The 24,722-nt window shown below is 36.0% G+C and overlaps 1 protein-coding gene across 5 annotated transcripts in view; it reads right to left on the bottom strand.

Moving 5' to 3' along the window:
• The window catches only part of LOC113418127 (contactin-4-like), a 356,259-nt gene extending 345,321 nt beyond the window's left edge, over window positions 1–10,938 (bottom strand). For 4 of the 5 annotated variants that reach the window (XM_087954599.1, XM_087954602.1, XM_087954601.1 and 1 more), the window contains exon 1: window positions 10,717–10,938. The gene's annotated coding sequence lies outside the window, so the exon portion shown is untranslated. Of the gene's footprint in view, window positions 1–10,608 lie in introns of all 5 variants that reach the window. The other variant, XM_087954600.1, reaches the window with a different exon arrangement.
• Between the last annotated feature and the right edge of the window lie 13,784 nt (window positions 10,939–24,722).

Here is a 24,722-nt window from a genome sequence, read left to right as displayed (position 1 = left end):
ACTATAGGGCAGTATACAAGTCTAAATTCTATTGCTATTGCTAATGCTGTATCATGCTAAATATAATGTTTGTATACTCTTGTAGTTTGTTTCAAGATTTATTTATTTATTTATTTGTTTGTTTGTTTGTTTGTTTGTTTAGCTAGCTAACTGCCCATTTCATACAAGTGACTATGGGCAGGATTAAAAACAAACAAAACACACAACATTTCCTGTTTCATCCAAGGATAAGCCATAACCTGGAAACAGCAAAAGTTCAGCACATTACAAAAGGCTAACACAGTTGGGACATCTAAATCTCCATGGAGGTACTGTTTCATAAGGCAAGTACTGTAACTCAGAAGGCACAATTCTAGAGTCCAACAATATGATACTGTTTGATAAAAGAGACCCAAAGCACATCCTCTCTACTAGACTTGGTGGGTTGGGGGAAAAAAAAACAGGAGAAAGATGTAACTTTTTGCCTTGTAGGGCTTTATAGGTAATAACCAGATCATACACAGAAGCCTAAATGTTTATGGAGATTCTCAGTCATCCAGTTCATAGTTGTTCAAAGGTGCTCTTTTGAGAGGCAACTGGACTTTTTTGTTTTTGTTTAAAGATGTTTCACTGCTCATCCAAGAAGTTTCTTCAGCTTAGATGAGAAGTGAAACATCTTCAAAGAAAAACAAGAAAGTCCAGTTGCCTCTTGAAAAAGCACCTTTGGGACACTCAGAAGCCTAGTTGGAGCCAGTGCAACTCACAGAGCAGAAGTGCTGAATAAGAATGACAAAGACTGCTCATGTGGCTGCATTCTGAATCAGCTGCAATTTCCCAGTACTCTTTAAGGATAGCTCCAAGTAGAGAATGTAATAAAAATCCAAAGAGAATGTTACTAAGACATGAGTCACTGTGAAGAAGTCAAGATTGCTTGGGTCTAGTAAAGGTCTCTTAAATAAAGGTGTATCTCCTTTTGGTTTATGGAACCATTTATTTTTATTTTTTAAATTTATATGCTGTCTATCTCATGAATAAAATGACTCAGGGTCTCTTCTCTCCCCAGAGAAGCATTCATTACTGCAGAGGTCCCCAATCCCTGGGCCGTGGATGCAACCCACCAGGAACCAGGCTGCACAAGCAAGCAAAGCCCCATCTATGCACATGTGGGATCCAGACAGCACACAAAACTATTTTCCCCCCAGTCTGCAGAAAACCCACCCTCCACAGAACTGATCCATGGTGCCCCCCAAAATAGGGACTACTGCATAGACCCAACCATTTGCCATCTACGTGAGTTCTTTATCAACCAGGTAGGACAGGTTCTACAGCACAGATAACTACCATAAACAAAACAAATATGATTAGAGGACTGGAGGCTAAAACATATAAAGAAACAGCTGCTGGAATTGGGCATGTCTAGTTTAATGAAAAGAAGGACTATGGGTGACATGATAGCAATGTTCCAGTATCTCAGGCGCTGCCACAAAGAAGAGGGAGTCAAACTATTCTCCAAAGCACCTGAGGGCAGGACAAGAAGTAATGGATGGAAACTAATTAAGGAGAGAAGCAACATAGAATTAAGAAGAATTTTCCTGACAGAACAATTAATCAGTGGAACAATTTGCCTCCAGAAATAAAAAATTTTCCAACACTGGAAGTTTTTAAGAAGAGATTGAACAACCATTTGTCTGAAGTGGTATAGGGTTTCCTGCCTAAGCAGGGATGGACTAGAAAATCTCCAAGGTCCTTTCCAACTCTGTTATTCTATTCTAACTTGTAGTTCCAAGGATCCACAGGTTTGATCTCCTCCCAGATAACCAGACAAAACTGCACTGCAAGTGACCTGTTCATCAGAATGAATCCAAGCAAATTTAACTTCAGGTGTCTAGAATAAACTTCACAAGTGGCCCTGTTAAGACTTTACATAGCTCCTCCTTATCCAGGAGGGACTGGATCACCCTAAACAGGGCCATTGTTTAGCTCCTTATGGATACTATAAGAGAAATAGCTATGTTTCTGTTCTGACCCAAACCCTTTTCCAATAAAACAAACATGAACCAAAGGGAACAGAAACCTTTTAATGATTCTTACGAATCCCCGGTTAAAAAGCTGCTGCAAACTAATTAACTTTGATAAACACAAGCCTTGCCAAAACTGTGCGAGGCTGCCAAGAATAACAGATAAGAAATATTTTACAACACAAGAGTCTTCAAATACCAACTTAAGATACTGCAATGTCCACGAGGCTGGAGTTTCGAAATATTTTTGCCTACAAAGAACGTCTGATTCACAGCTGGCTTTTATCTTCTTGAAGGAGGGGCCATTACCTTGCAGCCTTACTCCCAAGTTGCCCGTGCTGCTGCAGCTTTTCTTTCCTATGAGCAGCCCTGAGTGCACACGCATTTGGCACAGGCTCCTCGGGAACCTCCTCATCGCTGCTGCCAGCCCCCACAATCTCTGAAGGCAGCAATCCACTCCCTAATGGTCCTGGCCCCTCATCTGAGTCCTCACTCTCCTCAGCTGTCCACACCTGCTGCCAGCTAACCACAGCAGTTTTGCCATCCTTATCACCATGCAGAAATTGTTAAGGAAGTTCTTACTCATGCTCATATTCATTTTTTGTTTATCTCCAATGTTCTAGACATCTCTAATACTATTTCATCACCAAAGGCTCCTCCAAAAATCAGAGGGCTTCTGAGACACACAAGAGAGACAGATTGTACAGACACAATTCAATTCAACACCACATTCGTCCTCTTATTTAGGTGGTAACCAACCTTTCAGTTGAATCATGTACCAATTCCCCAAAGAACAACCCAATAGGTTGTCTAGAACTCAATAGGTCTATCAAATGACTAGAGCAGACCTTGTTACAAAAGATAATATTTCAATAACTATAATTTACCTTTGGTTTACTTGGATTATGTCACAGAAAATATCATTTCAAAGAAGAGTATCTTTTTACTCTCTATATCAATAAATAATTCTGAGGTCAAACTCTTAATTTTCAGCATTAAATTAAGTAAAAACATTGTGTCATTTACCAAACATCTTTCTTAAGCAAACTCATTTATTATCTCCTTTCTGGGATACAATCAAGAAAAATTAATATTGAAGGAGAGGATTCTTAATACAGGGTGAGTTTTGGAATTTACTTTTCCTACTAAACCAGTTGTTTACTGCCAATTCTTAACAAATTATAAACAATGCAGGCCATTTCTCCTAGCTAGGTTGATGCATTGCCCTTTGCAGTGATTGACCATAATAACAAAAAAAAAATTCATTCATACTTCTGCCAATGTGAAGTCAGGCATCTATTAAGAATAAAGGGAATAGGTCAAAGGTGAGATGTAGAATAATGAAGAATTATAGAAGACTAAATGATGAATTGGTTAAGAACAGCTAGATTTGATTAGAGTCAATTGGGCATGTAAGCGTAAGTTATGGAACTGGAGTATAAACTAGAAAATTGTAGTGTTTGATTAGAACCAAGATACAATCATACAAGATTAAGAATTTAGCAAATTCAGCAAAATTAGGATATAGAAATATGGTCCAGGATAAGTTATGATAGATAAAGAGCATGAGCATAGAAACAGGAAATATCAAATAGAAAATGATAATAAATAAGAGAGCACATTGTTCAGTTAAGAAGCAAGTTTATTTGGGGAGTGCTCCTGGTCCCAAAACAATAGCTGGCCTATCTCCACCCTGAATTTATCACCCTCACTCAACCAAGGGTAGTGCCTGAACATACATACCCAGAAAAATGTAAGCTAACCGCTTTTCCTTGACTACAACTAATTAAAAAAAGATGGAAATTCCCACGAGTCGTATTCAGTTCCTAGGGACCAGAGGAATCCACGTAGTGTTTTTCACAACACATCACATGCACAGAAACAAGGATTGTTTTGATAAACCTCTACAACTTATAGGTGTTCCACTTTTGCTTGAATTTTTAGAACTGCATTCAACACTTCAATGAAAACAGCATTAGATACATGGATGCAATTACCTACTTTCCTAACTTCTCCTTTACTGAATAATTGTCATTTAGTAAAAACTATGAAACAAGCATTTGGCCCAGAAAGAAGACTGACACTTTCTTATATTCCTACTGTGATTCTAATAATTTCCTAGAAAATAGCGGTCTGTTTTAAAGCTTGCATTGTGATGCTATTAAGGTGCTCAGTCATCAAAAATCACTACAGGTGACAATATCTCCAAATATCTCTTTTACACTGTGAGCTATTTTAAGTTTTATAGTAATTTATTTGGCCACTTACCAGAAAGCATGACAGCTCGTCCTGCAATTTTGTTGATATTTTTTTCCTTCACTATTACACATCCTTTTCATTTTTGGGAATGTTTTTCCTGAATTTCATCCAGTCACAATGAGAGCTTGCTTTTTTGGCCTTCTTCACATCTTGTTTACAGTGCCAGTACATTTTACTGGACAGCAGCAAATGTTCTGCCAAATATTTAAAGGCCTTCCCCATTGATATAAGGGCTTCTTTCTGGAGAATCTTAAATCTTCCTGACTTTCCCTTGCCAATTGTCTGAAATAATGGGATTTCCTAATTGTTTGAGCTCCATCACATTTTGTGTGTCATCGTAACAGATAACTTATTTCTTTGCAATACTTCTTATTCTTTCTTCTCAACATTAAATCACAAGTGTTTTCTTGCGGGGGGAAAAAAACATTCTAGGCACAGCCTCTAACTTGCTCCTTTTCAGTCTTCCCTTCTTTTAGAAAGCAAGCATGTGAACAGAAAAAGGGTGTTAAACTTTTTTCTCAATTTTCCACATAGAGATCTTAATTCTGATCCTTACCTTTTATTTTAGATATTTTAGTACAAATGCTTGGTTGGTAAATATTAAGCAATACTGAAAACATTTTGAGTGATTGTTTCAGGACACAAGACAAAATGCAATCAATATAAAGTTCTCAATCCAGAGCTACAGATCTAAAGAAATCAGATTTGCACATGATAGTTTAAAGAATGTGGAGACTGCTATGTAAACAAGTGTGTTATCATGAAAATTAATTTGATGGAAAGAACAGAAGCATTAGAAAGAAAACTTACTAGATTAACCTAAATCAGTACTTGCATTTAATTGGTAGGCTACTGCCCATCAAATATATTCATATTTACAAAACACAAGTAAATGATGTTAATATCAGTGGAACAGCTTGCCTCCAGAAGTTGTGAATGCTCCAACACTGGAAGTTTTTAAAAATATGTTGGATAACCATTCGTCTGAAGTGGTGTAGGGTTTCCTGCCTAAGCAGTGGGTTGGACTAAAAGATCTCCAACGTCCCTTCAAACTCTGTTATTCTATTCTATTCTATTCTATTCTATTCTATTCTATTCTATTCTATTCTATTCTATTCTATTCTATTCTATTCTATTCTATTCTATTCTAATCATATGCTGTATTACATAAAATATTTAACTATCTCCTGGCTCGATAGATTATGGCATGGATATCATATCATGGATAATCAGGGACACTATTTGCCCTTGTAATTCTCATCAAAAATAGAGAGGGAGGGAAGAGAGAAATCTAATCATTTTAGTAGCTCATAATACTGATACAATTCTAGAAATATTTATTTTTGTAGGAAGCAATGGATTCTTTTCTTGGTCATTATATTAATGCTATTGTCTTCAAGAAGGTGTTCCCTTTTTCGAAAAATCACAATTTTGAGTGCCCATTGTTTTAATCAACAGATGTGCATGCCTTTTTTCTTTCTCTCTACATCAATAATGCATTCCATGGAAAAATGTTTGTAATATAACTTTAAATACATTTGGAACATATGTTCTCCTAATTTCTACTGATATAATTCAAAGTAAATTGTGCTTAGAAATAGGAGTCCAAAGAGATATATTAGCATTTTTACATCTGATGCTTCGAGAAATAGGTCTGCCATAAACACATGTAAAGAATTGTAACAACTACAAGTTTCAAAGGATTCCAGGGATTTGAAATAAATGAACCAGGCAGACTATTCACTTAATTTTTGGACTGTACAAAATGCTTCATGCCAAATTTGCATGTTTTCTTTGCTTGTTTTCTTTGCTTGCTAAACCCTAGTCCAGCAAGGTTCTTTTGATGTCCTTATTTGAAAATCAACCCAAAACAAATTTCAGAAGAACCCTGCGGAATAAGACTGACACAAGCTTTATGATTGCACTAATTTGCACCTCAAATTCTATTAACTTCCTCTTTTTCCTTTTGCCCATGCCTTCTTCAGAATGAGGGTATGATATAGTCAGGATATGAGCTCCATTTTCACTGGCAGAGTCACCGTGGGCCAGTCCTTCACTGTTTCCAGGGAAACCCCGCTGGCCAGATCCAGCCCCCTGACTTTGAGTTGGACATCCCTGTGCTAACTAATGCTCATGATCATGTTCCGAATATTATACAAAAAATGTTTTCCTTGTCTTATTAGATGCCTAGCCCATCTTTCTTAAGCAACACAAAGAAATGCACTTCGCCCTCCTCCTTCTGTTTTTTCCTCACAACAGTCCTCTGAGATAGGCTGCCCTGAGAAAAAGACTGGCCCAAAGTCAGCCAGGAAGCTTCTCCTACTTGAACATGAATGTAAGTCATATTTCTGTTTCTTGTAAGTCCAACATTTAACATAAACCATAAATCATAGTGGTGTAACACGAGTGGTGTGGTGGCCTAAAGGTGGAGCTCTCACCTCACAATCAGGAAGCTGTGAGTTCAATCCTAGGTAGAGGCAGATATTTCTCTCTCTGGGCATGGATGAGACTATATCTGCTGAATATAACTCTGCACTGGCGACAGGAAGGGCATCTGGCCTGTAAACATTCAGCTCCATTCACTCCACAAGTGATTATGGGGTAATTAAATGGAGATGATTGTTGTTGTTGTTGTTGTTGATGATGATGATGATACACACATAGAGTACTTTCATTTGAACAACAGATGGGATTGCTTATCCTAGCAAGTTAAAATGGCCTACTTTGAATGAACAGCATTTAGCCCAAGGGAATGACTACAGAAGACCTCTGCCATTATTTACAAGCCAGGAGCTCTAGTGTTTGCTCCTTTCTCTCCCCAATCCCTCTCTTTCAAAAAAGACCCAGAAGACACAATTATATTTCTTAATTTTTTTCAAAGGGATATATAATAGATAAGAAAGGTAACCTGGATTACTTGTCATGGTAATCAAGACACAGGGGACTTTTTGAGGTTCATATAACTTTATATTCTTGCAGAGAAAAGCAAGCAGGCATGATTGGTAATGGAAACTAGTTTGATACTTGTTTGCCATAAGCTAGAATTCTGAACAAATCTGATTTACTGAACTGGGAAAATAAAGCTTCTTTTCATAGGAACGAGTAAAAGATCATTTCCAAAATCAATTCCATAAGTAATATGCATCTTGAACTTTGGAAGATATTGATATGCCATTAAAAAATAAAACTACACTACAGTATATGGTTGTTGTTTTTTTCAGTTTCTCTTTTCCAAATAATCTGGGTACAGTATAAATGAAAAATATTTTTCTTTCCTCATGGTCGTTACAATAAATAAAACACAAACTCTTACAAGTTCAGGTTTTAATGCAAGCAGAGCTCCTTAGCTGTGTACTTAGCTGAGAATAGAAGAATTTTTCAATAAGATGAACCGAAGTGCAAAACATTAAAGAACAACAATTCATTCTGCTTCTGTGTCCTGAATTCTCAAACATGCTGTTTTAAGGTTGGGTTGACATCTAAAAGCCATTACATATTTGCACTGACATTAGAAAGAAGGAAAAGAAGCTAGGGCTTTTCTTTAAATAAAGAGATATGCTTTTCTGGCAAGTGTAGAATTCAAGTTTCTTTTGAAAACCAACATGTAAGTAACAGTAAGAATTACTGAAAGTTGCATATAACACTTGTCTATAAAGCATGCTATAAAGAAATTGGCCATTAAAAATAACAATTTGTTCAGCATAAAGCAAATAGGGTGTTAGGGAGAAGGTTATCAAGCATGCACTATCCTTTTCATGGGTCTTCTTTACCATTTCTATAGGCCTGGCCATTGGATTGTGACTTAATTCCTACAACTATTAGACTTTTCTTGGGAGCAGCACTGTTATATTTAAAAGGTTCAAATGCTGATATTAAATTGTGAACAAAGTAATAAAAATAGGCATCTGTGATGTAATGTAGGAGTCAGCAGGCACACCTTCAATTTTATAGCCATCATGCTGAGGAATGTTGATTAATAAACAACACAAATTCCCAGGTTTTTTTTTTGGGGGGGGGTGTTATTAAAGACATAGCAGACATAGAATATGAAATCCAAATGTAAGATAAAAGTTAAATTTTACAAAACACTATGAATAGCATTGTTCTTGACCATACATATTCCCCGGCCTCTCCTTATGTTAAAATTACCACCTAAATGATTATTGTGGCATCTTAAAGGAATAAGAAATGCAGCTTAAGCTATTGTGGGCTGGAGTGAATTATTTGAATTGACACATACCATGTTTTATTCCATAATAAGTGTATTTGCCTTTAAGGTGCCACAAGAATCTGTTGTTTTTACAAGCATGTGATAACAGGGTTATGTTATCTGAAAATGGTTGCTTGGATCATTTTCCTACTAAGATATGCAAACATTTATTTCTGCTACTGCAGAGATTTATACTGATACACATGCTAATATGATCCTGCCATGGGGGAGAACGTTCTGAAATTCTGCTGATTCAACAGTTTTCTTTCAAATCACTGCTCAGCCCGATATACATTTCTCAGTATTTGATGCTGATTCAAATATTGTTCTGTTTTCCTTTATCTGATACAATAAGGTTTTGCTGGCAGTCTCTAACGTCAGCTATTTTATACACAATGCATAATGAACAGCATAGCTTTTAATCCCATCAGAGCTATTCAGTGTTTTCTAGGGTAGTTCTTTGCAGCTGACACCTATATCAGATTTTCATTCATATAATAATGGAATCAGAAGCATAGATCTTCAAATTGTTCCAAGCAATTAGAAAGCCATGTAAAGTTTTTAAGGTCATTGGGCTAAATGCATTGAAAGCCCTAACAGTGTTACTCTTTTCATTAAAAGAAATTATGCTTAAACATAATGAAAAGTCATGAAAAGTCATTAGTTTTGTTTGTACTCTCTGAAGCATTCTATCAGCTTTTGTCACCATTAGTAGTGTTCTCACCCACATACACTACATTCTTTTTCATCCATATAACGAGAAAACTAGATACTGGTAAAAAGCAGAAATCAGATTTGTGAAGGCTAGTAAAATAACATAGCAACCTATACCATACATGTTTAGTAATTATAATTTCCATTATTAAATCTGATGGATTTATTCCTTAATAGACACAGATGAGATACCCAGTCAGATATGCTAGTATAATTAAAATTTGTTATATAACAAATTAGAATTTGTTATAAACTTAAATCAAAAGAGAAAACTCCATGAGTATCTTTCTATAAATTTTCCAAACTTAATTCAGACCAGCACTTTCCATGAAGACAGAGGTCTAAACTGAAACATCAATATAAACCTGAAAGCTGCAATAACTTGAAAGCAAAAAGAGAGAAACTGTACTCATTGTGAGCCATTTCTTCCACTTCCCATTCCTTTATTTTACTCCCAACACCCCAAGGCTAGAAAGATGTTTTCTTTACAACTATTGTTAACTATCTATTGCAGCATTCTGCTCTCTCTCACACACAATTCACATCAACCAAATCTAATGAGAACATACTCTATCCTCAGCAGTAAGGCACTTTCATACTTCACAGCTTGTGGTTTTGCTCTTTTTGAAACTTACTACCTATTCGAGAAAGGCGGAAAAAGACACCACATGGTTTCATTCAACTTCTTATTTGAAATGCTCGGGTTTTTTCAACAGGAATGGCTTGGATTAGAACTCTATTCACCAAATTGAGTTCCGGTATCAGAACTGAGTACATAAGTAGACCACATAATTTAGGGTCAACTACTGTTGAGAAACAGCAAAATGTGGGGAAAAAAATGCACGAGGCACATTTAAAAAAAAATCAATTACCCATATGGACTGCTAAAATTGCAGATGAAATACAAGAGTCATGTTACACTGTTATTTTGACTATTCTGTTTTATACAGTAAAACATTTTCCAGCTGTACCAATGGTTCCCAATTTCACACACTTCTACTACACGTGTGTAGTAATGCATGCAATAACTGTTCTGACATTTAGCTATATAGTATTGATCAAAACAATTAAGTTTATCAATATTTTACCTCCCTCAATCTGAAATAGGTTTAATATTATTTTAGGGGAATTACAGGCCATTGACATGCCAAAGACTTTCTGATTCTTCTATTTGCAAAAATAGGTGTTTTTAATGTCATTTCCTTACTTTATAAATAGCAGAGGGGGGAAAAAAGACCATCCAGATGTTTGGAGTGGAAAACATGCAAACCATATTATAAAGTAAAACACGAAATAATGCAATTCTATAAAACTTTCTCTCTCATATACAAATCCATTTTAAAAATGGGTTTGAACTTATCTGCTTACATAAATCAATTGTCTCATACCCACACAGGCAAAGGAAGTTACAGTTTGTAAACAGATTACCTTCCATCATGCCTGTTAAATTTCACAAAGTCCCGTGGAGGAGAACATTAAACGTAGTAGGCAAAAATCACATTCATGTGCAGCTCCAAAGGAAAAAATTGTACTTACAGAACTCTAAAATACAATGTCCCAGTTTCTCTTTTACATGTTCCAGCAAATCAAACAAAGATCTCAGCACTCAGCCACTGCTTCCCCTTCCCTGATCAACCAGGCAGAACAGGCCCTTATGGATTGTCTATGCAGCTGGGAGATAATGGAACCATATTCTCAGCTGGGACTGGAGAAGCCGAACCGCTCTCTTCTGAGTCCTGTGTGTCTCAGCATACAGCAGCATTAATCAGGAAATACAGTACTCTGCTGCTCTGTACTCCTTCCCCTCCCCCAAGGACCTGAACAATTAGCACATGAATCAAAAACACACGTTTGAAGACCTTGCACACATACAAACATATACTGTAATCCCTGTTAAGGGATAGTCAAATAGAGGGCTCATTCAATGATCAAGAATTTAAAAGGCTGATTGTTAATTAAAGCAAACACATTGCAAAGAGATAGATAGATAGATAGATAGATAGATAGATAGGGCACAGCTAATGAATTTCAGTAATATTGTAATCTTGCTATGGACATATAATAGTTGATTATATAAATCTCTGAAATTAAAATGAATATTGTCTTTACTATCTTTTCTCTAGCCTGATTTAACTACTGCAGGGAACTCTCCATGGTATTTTCCCCTGAAATGTGCATGATGCAATCTTACTATTTCCTGAATTGAGAATGGGTGGAGTCTTGGTGATGAGTAGTAAGAATTTACTAAGAAAAACTTATTTTACTCTATAAATGGAAATAACATTTATTCTAATAATGCCCTATCATTTGTTTATTTTTTTCCTGACACTGCATTCTTTAGAAAAAGAGTTAGTGTATAATAAACCACCACCACTATCATCATCATCATCTTTCATTCTTAGGATTAGGACAAATAACAAATGTTAAAGTTGAAGCATTAACAAACATGATTTTAAAAAAATGATAAAATGTAAAAATGCAATAAAACACTAATGAAGTATTAATGCTAAATTTGGAAGAGGTTACTATCAAACATATATTTCTGGTTAGATTTTAAGTTTCCAACTCAATTTAATTTTCAGATATCAATTAAGATAGTAAAGAAAAATTGGATAGTTGTTGAAAGAGCACAATGATAGCTGCACGTGGAACATATTTATCTGGTAGCCTATAAAAATAATAAGGACCCTTATATAACAGGAGTAAAATGAAAATATTACCACAATTCTTCAATTGCTGTGAAAAAAATAGAATGCCTTGATGTTATTATTTGCATTCTTCGGCTGTTTAAAAATTATATTTGCAAGTATTCTGGAGGAGTGGCATAAAAATTAATTGAACAAACAAATATTAGAATAAACCATGAGCTGATTGTCATTGTAGAAAATACACTGGAAAATGAACAAGAAACCATTAGAGCTTTTGGTGCTGTACTATTGTGGCAAAATCATTATAGAATATTGGGCTCAAATTATAAATAGAATAGAATAGAATAGAATAGAATAGAATAGAATAGAATAGAATAGAATAGAATAGAATAGAATAGAATAGAATAGAATTCTTTATTGGCCAAGTGTGATTGGACACACTTGGAATTTGCCTTTGGTGCATACGCTCAGTGTATATAAAAGCTATAAGGGATAAATCATGACCATAGTCATCATAAAAATGCATTCATCATAAACCATAAGATACAACACCTAATGATAGCCATAGGATACTAAATAAGCACTCAACATAAATCATACTAGGAAATTAAATAAAACAGTATAAATTGTAAATATATAAACAACTAAGTTATAGTCATAAGTAGGAAAGGAGACAGGTAATAAGAAAGATGAGAAGAATAATAGCAATACAGTCTTAATAAATAGTTTGACAGTGTTGTGGGAATTAGTTGTTTAGCTGAGTGATGGCATGGAGGAAAACACTGTCCTTGTGTCTAGTTGTTCTGGTATGTCAAACTCGATTTCATTGAGGGCCACTTCGGTATAGTGTTTGATGGCCAGGATGGGCATGGTTAGCTCAACATCACTCATGTTGGGGGAACCTATGGGGGCCTGAGTGCTCTGTCAATGAAAACAGGCTTGCGAGCTCCATTTTCAGCTGCAATGGCCTCCTGCAACCCTCTGCCATTGAAAATGGAGCCTCTTTACTGGCAGAGGCACCGCGGGCCAGTCCTTTGCTATTTCCAGGGTGGACCCATGGGCCAGATCTAAGCACCCTGTGGGCCACATCCTTGAGTTTGACACCTCTGCCCTATAGCGTCATTTTGAGGATATGATAAAGTTAAATGATATTGATTATAGCATAAATTGTTAGATAGAAAAACCAAGTGAATCAAATGAACTCAATTTTATTTTTGTCTCTCTGTGTGTGGCATGTATACACTTATATAGTGATAGACTAAGTGAATAAAGTGATTAACAGTGTAATTAAATGATACAAAATAAATTAGCAAAATCTGTTCAAGCTTCAGTATTTAATACGGTACATTCTTTATAAGTCTAATGGGTCAAGAAGCTCAAGAAGCTTTTACCAATTGAGATTGCAGATTGATAGTGAGAGTTTTAATAATTCACATTTCCAATATTCCCTGGTAGAAACTGCAATGATATAATACTTAGCACACTAAGGCAGTGGTTATGAAACCTATATCCATCCTCTTATGGGGAGTCACAAAATTGCCCTAGGCATGGTAGTTGAGTGCAGACTTTTGAATATTGCTAAACTTACAAATTGACTTTTGTTTCCTTCCCTTCTATAGCAGAGGCACAAAAGTTTTTTGAAATGCCAACAATATTGTATTCCATAAGGTATTATTGGTATAATAGAACGTTACTTTCTGACATTTCTATATACAGCTATCTCTTTTACAAACATTTATCCTTTAAAACAGTGGTCACCAACCAGTGGGCTGGTGACCACTGGTGGTCTGCGAGAAAATTTTGGTGGTCCGCAGAGAAATGGCACCCCAAAACACCCCCCAAAGCAATTAATCCAGGCTATGTGGAAACACAAGGCTGCGCCGCCCACATGGCCCATGGGAACACAAGACTTGCGTCGTTTGCATTGTGAACAACACTCGGTAATGAGGGAAAGGGGAAGGGCAGAGGGGGGGACTTGCCCCACTCACCCCACGTGCCTGGCCTGGCCATTGGGCTGCTTCTTTCCACTTCTTTCTTCTTATGCTTTTGGTTGCACGCAAGTAAAGCAGCACAAGTCTTTCTTTCTCTCCCCCAAACTCCACCAAAAATGAGTCTTTGGGATCCTGCAAGGCATTCTGCTCCAAGAGGCTGTGCCAGCAGAACAAGTCTCACAAAGATTCATTTCTGGTGGAGTTTGGGGGAGAGAAAGAAAGACTTGTGCTGCTTTACTTGCGTGCTTCTGCTGCTTTCCTTGCATGAAGCCAAAAGACTCTCTCTCCCCCACAAGACCGGAGCTGGAGACGGTATCCTGCGATCCCAAATAAAGAATGATTGATCGGTAGGAAAATGGGGTAGGGAACTTTCCTGCAGACTTTTTTGGGGATTTTCCCAGGGTCTCTGGTCTATGGGATTTAAAGTTATGAGTTTGGAGGTCCCTGAGGTCCAAAAGGTTGGTGAGCCCTGCTCTAAAACCCATTATTGTCAAAAATGTTCATAAAGTTTGTAATTTGCTTTGATAAAAATATATTTTGTGTATTGAGGCTATTAATGCAACTGAAATGGGTAAAGCTGTAAGTAGTATATGAAAATGGCTGCCTCAAAAATGTTAATTCTGACTAAAGGATTTATGCAAAAGTAAGTAACCTTGTTCTTGCCAATAAAATATATAGTTTTAAAGTTCATTTTTATTTCTAATGTAATAATTTTATTTCATAAAGTTGTGAAGTTCTCTCATTGTTTTGGTTAATACATACATTACAATGTGACTATTAACAATAAATAAATATACTGTATTGCTTGCCTAATCCTAACTCAATGAAATATTATTATATCATAAAATGACTATTATTATATCATAAAAATGGGATTATTAGTAATGACAAGTTTCAGAAACAGTGTATTAGGATGATATAAGTTAGTAGATATTAGTTTTTGCTAAATTAGATTTTTTTTCCAGTTTCATTTTAGGAAGTATTACAATCATGGCTCAGTGTTTGACATATTCTTGAATAAAATCATGGCGATTATAGTTTTCAATTAGTCAAATTTGAACTTCTCTTTATATCACCTGTTTAATTTTGCTGTTTCATCTACCAAATGATCTGACAGTTGTACTGAAGGTGATTTTCCCAAACTGGGCAACCAACTTCTAAATGTATGCAGTTAAAATAAAATATTAAAAACCACAAATTTGAAATGATGATCTGAACATAATCTCTGCTGACTTGGAACTGAAATAGGTCACTTATATATTATGTAAAGATTCATTTTTACTGCTTAATTAGTATTCCTCTCCTATACAGTAGAAATAATGCTTGAAGAAGCTAATACTATAAGGATATGGATTTCAGAAATTCTAGAAAGCTTGGCATTCAGATGAATCAATAATCAATAAACACATAGAGATAAATCACATTTACACTTTATTCAAAGAGATAATAAAAAGCTAAGAAGGAAACTGTGTATGCTTGTTACATTGAATCTATGACAGTAATAATAAATGATCCAATATAGTGGGGTTCAAAGTAGATATACATAGACCTGATATATAGCCATACATCAACGTCACCATAGGCATAATTATCATTTTACTTATGTACTTATTTTTAAAACTTATACCAATTGCTACTGAGGTCTGTTGGGTGAAAAAAAGAAAATTATTAGAATTGAGTTAACGTTGAAATGAGGTGACTGAAAAACAGCTTCTATCCCAGGGCAGTAACTCTATTGAATTCTACTGTATAGTGCAATATTAATGCAATATCAGGGGTTTTCAATTCAATGTATAGAATGTGAAGGATGTGTATTTGTGTTTATTTTCAGTCATAATGTACACTGAAGATGGTATTTAATTTCGTTGCATGAGGTGCAATGACAATAAAGTAAACTAAACTAAACTGAAAAAAAATAAAAGTGAAATTCAGTAAAATTGGAACAACTGACTAAGCTGGACTCTTCTATTTGTCTCTTTCAGTATAAATGCACAACTGAACCATTAATATGAGGGTAAAGCAACAGTGAGATTTTACTGTTAAAAGATTTTAACAGTATCTGCTGTTCTGACAAAAATCTCTTAATGAAATTAGAAATATTTACATAAATTGATAATAACCTACAAGGACTCTGCAGCTCACAAACCCACCTCGCTTAATTACCAATTCAAAATAAAAAGATAGGGGAAGGACAGATTCACAACTTAAAATATTCCGAGGCCTTTATAAAAATCTTATTAAAAAGGAAATTTGAACCTCCTTACATAAACAGTCTGCTTTGTTTCCTATTTGTAACATACAGGGCCATTAATCTCTTCTGTCTCATGTGCAAAATGGTTGCAGCAGTGATAATTACCTACTCCACAGGGGTGTACAAAGCCTTAGTTAATATTTAAAAAGCAATTTGGTATTTAGGGACAGATAGTACTAAATATAATTTGGTTTATTATTGCCCCTATTATAGTCACTTTCAACAATATTTCATTATGTATGCTAAGCACAGCATGGCCCATTCTTGATTTTATGAAACACTCATGTTTTCTAAATGTATATAACAATTGTTTCTAATTGTGATAAGAGTAATAGTGCTCACAAGTTTCTTTTAATGACACCAAGTAAGGCATTATTCAACTAACTTCCTCAATTCAAGACACTTGTACATAACAGCCAAAGTGAATTTGCTAAATAAAATCCATCAGGTAATGTTTTACATTATGTGAGATTAAATAAGATTACTAAGAGGTTCAAGTGAACAATTTAGTTCCTGGAAAACTTAAGTAGGATAAAAAGAAGGAAGAAAAAAAACAAGACATGGTCCTAGTATAATTTATTTAGTATAGTATTGTTTAGGAATGCATAGCAACTTTGTCATACTTGCAATACTTACATCAAGACAAGAAAATTAAAAACAGAACAATAAAAAGTAGGAAATACTGTCTTACAAGTGGGAATCCACAAATGTATGGAGAAAAGTTGGAGCCCACACATACAGTACTTTCTCTGCCACTTTGAAACACAAGCACAATTAACCAATAGAGGAGAATATTTGTAGTTCTGGGTTGAAATAAAAATCCTTGGTGGTCGCTGAGCCTGTCTGTTTTCTAATGTGTCATTATCCAATTAGTTAATACCTTCAGTGTACAGTGATGATGTTACATAGCTGAGTAATGACATATCTGCAAGAAAATAACCAAACTCAGAGACCACCAAGGAACTCACAAACACAATTTGCAAATTCAAAACAAAAACTGTACTTACATTACAGATAAACACACACCTACAGATGTATAGATGTATTTCTAGCTTACAAATGACTTTATAGCACTTACATAGACCCTCCCTAGATTTGGAAATCCTCTATGCAATAAGCTTGTATTTTTGTTCATATTCTTTAACTTAGGGCTAAGGATAAGCAAAATATTCAATGAATTTTCTATCAAACTAAGCGGAAAGAATGCAAAAAAAAAAAAAAAAGGAATTCATCAGCATCCACTTTAATTTATATAATGTATTAGCTTACTTTTAATAAAAGTGTAATCATCATTATCAGATAAAGTTATTCTGTATTGTGTATTTCCATGAACCCAGTGGTATAATATTGTCAAATCCATCCTCTTACTATTTTTCTTCCTTTGTGAAAATCTTTTCAAACCTATTGCCCAGCTGTTTCTAACTCCTGTCAGGATCTGACAGCAATTGTGTGGAAGAAACGGTAAATTCAATTTGTCTGGAAATTGTCACTTTTCAAAATAAAAACTAAAGTCCAATTTGTGGATGAGTGCAATTTAGACAAAAAGAAGAGGGGGAAGAGAAAATAGTTTTTTGGTTGCTATGAAACAACTATAGTATGAAGGAAGTTCGAGTCAGGGCAAAGAGTGTCTATGCTTTTATGATATTCTTTTTTTTACTTGAGGGAAGGCAGCTGTAAAAACATGTAGCAGAATGTTCACATTCAGGTATTTGATTTGGATGTCTGCTTGGACAAAGCTTTTGCATATGTGTATGCAAATTGTGTGTATATGTGCCTTTGAGATAGCCTTGACTCCTGGCAACTGCTGTTGCAGTTTGCTTGGCAAGATTCAGGTGTGGTTTTGCCATTGCCTACTTCCTAGGGCTGAGAGAAAATGATTGGCCCAAGGTTACCTAGCTAGCTTCATGTCTAAGGTGGAATTAGAACTCACCATATCTGGGTTTTTAGCCTGGTGCCTTAACCACTAGACCAATCTTGTCTTCCTCCTAAGCTGGGCTCTTCCATTGTCAAGCTTCTTGCCAGACTGATTTCACACATGAAAATATTCTTGCAGACATCTGAGTTCAATGCATGGATAGGTGCAGAAGGCTAAGATTTCTTAAGCAACATGAGTGGTGATTGGATTATTATTTTGGTGCTGAATACTCCTAGGTTATTAAAATCTTTATATATCTTTTGGCTTCAAAACAAGCAAAATAAGTTGTTAAATAAACAGAGATGTGAGGCACCAAGGGCTTCTATAATCTACAAACCTCTTTCCAATTCTGAAGCCAGATACATCAAAGACATGAAATATAAGCAAAAATTGGAAGCATAATTTCCCATGCTTTAAAGGCGGAAAATGGATATAACCCCAAATAATATTAATAACATAACAGATAATCAGAGTTGGAAGGAACCTTGTAGGTCATCTAGTCCAACTTCCCACTCAAGTGAGAGATCCTACACCATTTCTGACAAATGGCAGTAACCATGGAAAACAGAATCCATGGAAAATTACAGTATATGGATAACATGGACTCATATATTTTGCATCATTTTAGCATGCCCCCTTTCTTCCCCTCTAAATATTTAGGACATCTGCCCATGAAATAATATTTGATTCCTATTAACAGTCCAAATGCCTTCAGTCTGGTATGTTCCAGATTGAGCTTTACAAAAGTAATTATCAAACAGAACTGAAACCTCTTGACAAAAAAAAAATGTTTCAATCATCTATTAAAGTCTTGAATGATGTAGTGCAGTTTTATTACAGATTTCATCCTAGTGGAATCTATTCATTTGTCTCTTAAAAAGCTGTATGCAATCCAAGATCTGAGAAAATTACATGAGGGAACTATGTTACATATTATGTACAAATCTGACTTTTCTTCTGTATATTGTAAACCAGAGGTGTCAAACTCAATTTCATTAAGGGCCGCATCAGGGTTGTGTTTGACCTTGGGCGGGGCTGGGGCACATGGCCAGGGTGGGCATGACCAGCTTGATGTCACTTTTTCTGGAAGCACCTGTGGTGGACTGAGGGCTCTGCTAGGAAAACAGGCTCCCAAGCTCCGTTTCTGGCTGTGATGGCCTCCTGCAACCTTCTGCCAATGAAAACAGAGCTCAAGGAGGAAGTGCACAGCCCTCCCAAGCTCCATTTTCGCTGGCAGAGACACTGCGGGCTGGTCCTTTACTGTTTCCAGGGCAGCCCCATGGGCAAGTTCTAAGCACCCCAAGGGCGAAATCTTACCCGCAGGCTTTGAGTTTGACAGCCTTGCTGTAATTCAGAAAATTCTTGACTTCTTTCTAACTGCACAAGTGATTATATGATTTAGTGATCTAGTGCGTGCCTAATTCTTTTTGGATTTCACATTAAGCTATGATAAAGGGTCACAAGAATTGTCAGAAAGTGTATATATTAGCCTGTTTTAGTGGAACCACAAGGAGAGTTTAATGTCTTTGTTGTGCATGGCTGCTTTGGTTAGGGCTCTTGTAGGGCCAAACTGGTCCCTAGGTCATTCTCACAATGAACTCCTGGCATTTTGATACCAAATCATCACTGGATACCCTTTAGCAGATATCTAAAAGGCATTTTTTCATAACCTTCTTCTATTAGTCAGATGAATATGGGGACAACTTCATCCTGTTGATCATAAAAGGGCCTGGAGAATATTGTTAAAATAAAAATGAAAGAAATAAGGAAGGGGACACATGTGACATCAGGGCTGCTCTTCCCCCTCAGCAAGCCAGGCCTGGTGGAATGTGAATTGAGAGAGAGCGCTGGAGAAAGGCATGTTGGAAAAGCCAACACACGTTTCCAGTGCGCTCTCCTCTGTCCCGAAGTAAGATTGAATGGGGGGAAGGATAGGATAGGAGGGAAGGAGAAGCCCAGCTGGCTTTCTTTGGCATGGGGTGGGGGGGAGAGACCAAATGCCCAGACCAAAAGAGCGCTGAGGAAGACAGGCTCCTAATAACCAACCTGTTTGTGCAGGTGAGAGCTCCAGCTTTTCTGGACTCAATACCCCCCCCTTCAGCCTCCACACAGGGAGGGATCCTTCTCTGCTTGGAAGCGATAGCAGAAACCTGGGGCTTAGCCTCGGGGAGCCCTTTTCTTATGTGGAGGCTGAAGGGGGGTGTTGCCTGGTTATTAGGAGCCTGTCGGCAATTCCAGCCCGGCCCTCCTTCCCTCCCCCAACTCCAGGCAGCCACACCTGGCAAAGGAGGGAGAGGTTTCCTCTGACTTGGGGGAGATATGAGATGGCTCTGATTTTCTTCCATTTGAGCGGGAGCCTGTTCCTCCCTGTCCAGATCTTCCCAGCCTCCAGGCACCATGTGGCTTCTTAAATCCTCCCTCTTCTCCCCCAAAGGATAAAAGAGGCCCCTCCTTTCCCTTCGCTCTGCCCCATAGTTATGATTAAGCATTTACAAATTTGTTATAATTAAGTAAGCATTTATATGTGTGTGTGTGTGTGTGTATAATAAAAATTATTTTTTAACATTAAATTTATATTTAATATAAAAAATAAAAATTTTATATTAAATATATTATCTTTTTTTTAAAAAAATCGTATTAGAGGTCCTCAAGATCTAAAATTAAGAGTTTGGTGGTCCCTGAAGTTGAAAAGGTTGGCGACCCCTGGTTTAGGTGACAGTCCCTTGATTGAAGATCAAATTAATTGATTAATCCTAAAGATCCCATGTATTTGAATTATGTGGGATATGATCAATGGTCAATAAAGAAATCATTGGAATGAGCAATATCTGACTTTTCCATAGAGTTGGCTTTAGTATTAATATCAATAAGATCTGTAGCTTTCAACTTTGATGGGGGTTGAGCAAGGAACAGAAGAGATGCTGCTTTCATAGAGGATGGAAGTCCCAAAGGTGCTTTTTCAGGAGGCAACTGGACTTTCTTGTTTTTTTTCTTTTAAAGACGTTTCGATTCTCATCCAAGAAGATGAAAACATCTTCAAAAGGAAAAAACAAGAAAATCCAGTTTCCTCCTGAAAAAGCACCTTTGGGACAACCATGACTGAGAAACTCTACAGACTCATAGAGGATGAAATTTATTATCTTTCTGTATTATACAATAGCTTTGTAATTTGACATTGAGAAAATCACTTTCCTGATGGATGCTGAAGTTAAATTATTCAAATGAGCAATATATAGACTGGAAAGAGCTTGTTTTAAATCACATATTTTCAAAGTATTTGCCTGTTGTTTCCCTAATGACTATGAGAAAACACCTACCATTAGGGTTTCTTCTGGTAAGATTGCTGGAATAGGAGGAATAAGAGCTCACTGACCAGTGCTTCTTTGTGGTTTGTAGATAGAATATAGAAATGGTGGAATGACTATTCAAAACAGATGCCCCATCATGTATTTCCAATATAGTCATCAGGACAGTCAATAAGCCATTCCATTGTTCCTTCTCTGCTCTTCCATCACACATACACAAAACCAACCTTTCAGTATGGAAGAAAATAAGGCCAAGAAAGAAATGTTTTAATTTGTTTCAGGATGCCTGATAGTTTTGACAGACTGTGCGCCCCCTCTCCCTCCCTCTCTCCCTCCCTCCCTCTCTCTCTCACACACACAGAGAGTGTTTTTTTAACAGCATTTTCAGATGGAGTTTTCAGAAGATTCCCTGAGGAGATCAATAGCTCATCATCTCTTTAATATGGTTTACATTCCCTTGTGACTAAGGTGTATTCTGCCTTACTTTCCATCCCCACACTCCCCATTCCCAGTATAATTCCTTTTCAAACACTAAGCCTTTGGAAATAGCATATTAACCACATTAATCTCATCTTTCTGATTAATTTGCCTACATTAGAAAAAAATTCTAACTGAACTTTACAGGGGGAAACTACAAGTCAAAAGTCTAAGATTATTTAAAAATATTTTGTTTTTTATTTATTTTAAAAATGTATATAGCCTCCCATCCTTCCAATCTAGGCAATGAATAGAAATGTATACCCATTCTATGCTACTATAATCCCTAGTTCCCAAAAGCAATTCATCTATTTTAATCCTAGTACTAATTCAATTGAAGAAGCTCAGCTTAGCATCTGCATTGAAGGTATTTATATTTCTGAACAGCTTACTTATTTAAAAGAACAAAGAATAAACTATATCACAATTATTGCCACAAGAATTTATGTATATATTGATATTGTTTCTAACATCAAATGCAAAGGATATTAATCAATAAAGGACTCATGCTCAGTTTGTAAGTATCATTTTAAAAAAAATATTTTGATTTTGATTTATTATTACTTTATTAAAAAAGTAATATTTCTTATTAAAAAAGTAATATTTTATTTCTCTCAAGATAGTGAACATTCATAATACTTCTTCCTACTTTTTTTATCCACAATCCTATGAGAATGATTGGATTGAGAGAAAATGACTGGTCCAAAGTGACCCAGCCAGTTTTCATGCCTAAGGTAGGACTACAACTCACAGTCTGCAGGTTTCTAGCTTGGTGCCTTAACCACTACCCCATGCTGGCTCTCAGTTTTGACCAGGGGTGGGATTCTACCAGTTTGCACCTATTTGCTAGAACCGGTTGTTAACATTCTAAGCAGTTCGGAGAAATGGTTGTTAGAAGAAATTACTGGCCAAATCCTGTAAGGAAGGCAGGAAGGAAACATTATGGTGTTGCTTAAAGAAACTGCCTCTCTGTTAACCCTTATTACATTCTTGGCAGGACTAGACTTCCTGTCTCAGGAACGTCTCTGGAGTTTTTCCCCCCTCCTTTGCTGGTACTTTGCTTGTGTTGAGTGACCATTCAAGTTACAATGGCACTGAAAAAAGTGACATAACCATTTTTCACATGACTGTTGCAGCATCCCCACAGTCATGAGAGGCCAGGAGAGGAGATGCGTGCCTCGATGTGAGTGATATTGAGTTGGCCACACCCAGCCAATAACATGACCACCAAGCCACACCCACCACTTTAGCCATGCCCACAGAACCAGTTGTTAAAAATTTGAATCCCAACCCTGGTTTTGACAGATGTAATAAGTCTTTCTAAGTGAATTGTATCACCTCAGTTAGATGCCCTCTTTTCTTTCTTTCTTTCTTTCTTTCTTTCTTTCTTTCTTTCTTTCTTTCTTTCTTTCTTTCTTTCTTTCTTTCTTTCTTTCTTTCTTCCTTCCTTCCTTCCTTCCTTCCTTCCTTCCTTTCCTTTCTTTCTTTCTTTCTTTCTTTCTTTCTTTCTTTCTTTCTTTCTTTCTTTCTTTCTTTCTTTCTTTCTTCCTTCCTTCCTTCCTTCCTTCCTTTTCCTTTTTTTCTTTCTTTCCTTTTTGTCTATGTGTCCCATTATTTTCCTTTGCTGTTCTCTCATAGTCCAAATTTGCTCCAGCAAATCTGCCAACCTTGTGGAACAGTCCTGAGATTTAATTCCAGGTTAAATTATCAGTTCCACAGACAGATGCTATTCTATCCAACAAACAAAATACCATGGTATAAAATCCATAATATAAGTTTTGAATCCAATCTCACTATTGATTCAAATCCACTTATAATTTAGACAATTTCAGCTGCTGAGAAGTTTTTTTAAATAACTTCTTTCATATCAATGCACTCTCTTAAAAACTGCATGTTTAAAGTTATGTACATGATTTCAATCTGATTTTTTTTAAAAGTAAGTCTCACTGTGCTTGCCTCAATATATTTCCATGAACCTAATTGGGAGGAAAAGCCATTGCTGGAAAGAATAATAGTACCTTACTATATTTTTCATCTTTTGCAGGGAGATGGGCATTACTTGGTATAATCTCATATGCAAATAAAATGGAATACTGCAGGTTTTTTTGGTACTTATTTTAGAATGATGGAAATCTTAGTAGACTCCTCTAACCTATTTTCTTTAAGGTACTGAACTTTGTATTCAATTGCTCCAGTATAATAGAAGACTATAAACACACACACACACACACACACACACACACACACACACACACACTCAAGCTTATAATGAATATTTTCATTCTGGCTGAAGGTTATAGATAAGGGAATGCTGCTGTATAGAAAAGTATTGTGGCAATATATAAAATTTCATAGAACAAAATTGCATCTATTGAAACAAAGAGATGAAGAAAGATCTTTGACAGAATTTATTTATATCGCTATTTATTTTTCTTCATGGTCAGCAGAATTGTCTTCACTCTGAAAGCTGGATATGTGATACCTATTTTTTTAAAATAGAAGCTTTAACATGTATTTTATATTATTTCATTGTTTTATCTTTGTTGGAGAAACCATTACAGATGACTTGCTAGCAATATTAGGTTGTGAATACAAGTCCTATTGTTATTATTGCCTTGTAGGAATCTGCTGAGATATCAATAGTAAATAGGAAAGTATGAAATATTAGAAGCAACATTAAACATTTGGTCACCTTCTTAAACAAGTTTTCTAAATAAAAAATGACAACAATAATAATAATTTATTACTTAAATATTCAGTTCATTAAACTATTTCTATAGAAAAAATATTTATAGACTCAAAAATATTTTTCTGTTCAAGATATGAAAATATAACAATGTTTATCCCAATGGGTTTCTAAGAATATATTCATGAACTTGTAAGGTATTCAGGTATTCACCATGATCCATGGTGGCGCAGTGGTTAGAATACAGTACTGCAGGCTACTTCTGCTGA

Source organism: Notechis scutatus, chromosome 2, assembly GCF_049901735.1.
Source record: "Notechis scutatus isolate UNSWTSFEM ecotype Mainland chromosome 2, rNotScu1.2, whole genome shotgun sequence".
In the NCBI taxonomy this organism is placed as follows: Eukaryota; Metazoa; Chordata; class Lepidosauria; order Squamata; family Elapidae; genus Notechis; species Notechis scutatus.
This window is presented reverse-complemented; position numbering and strand designations above follow the sequence as displayed.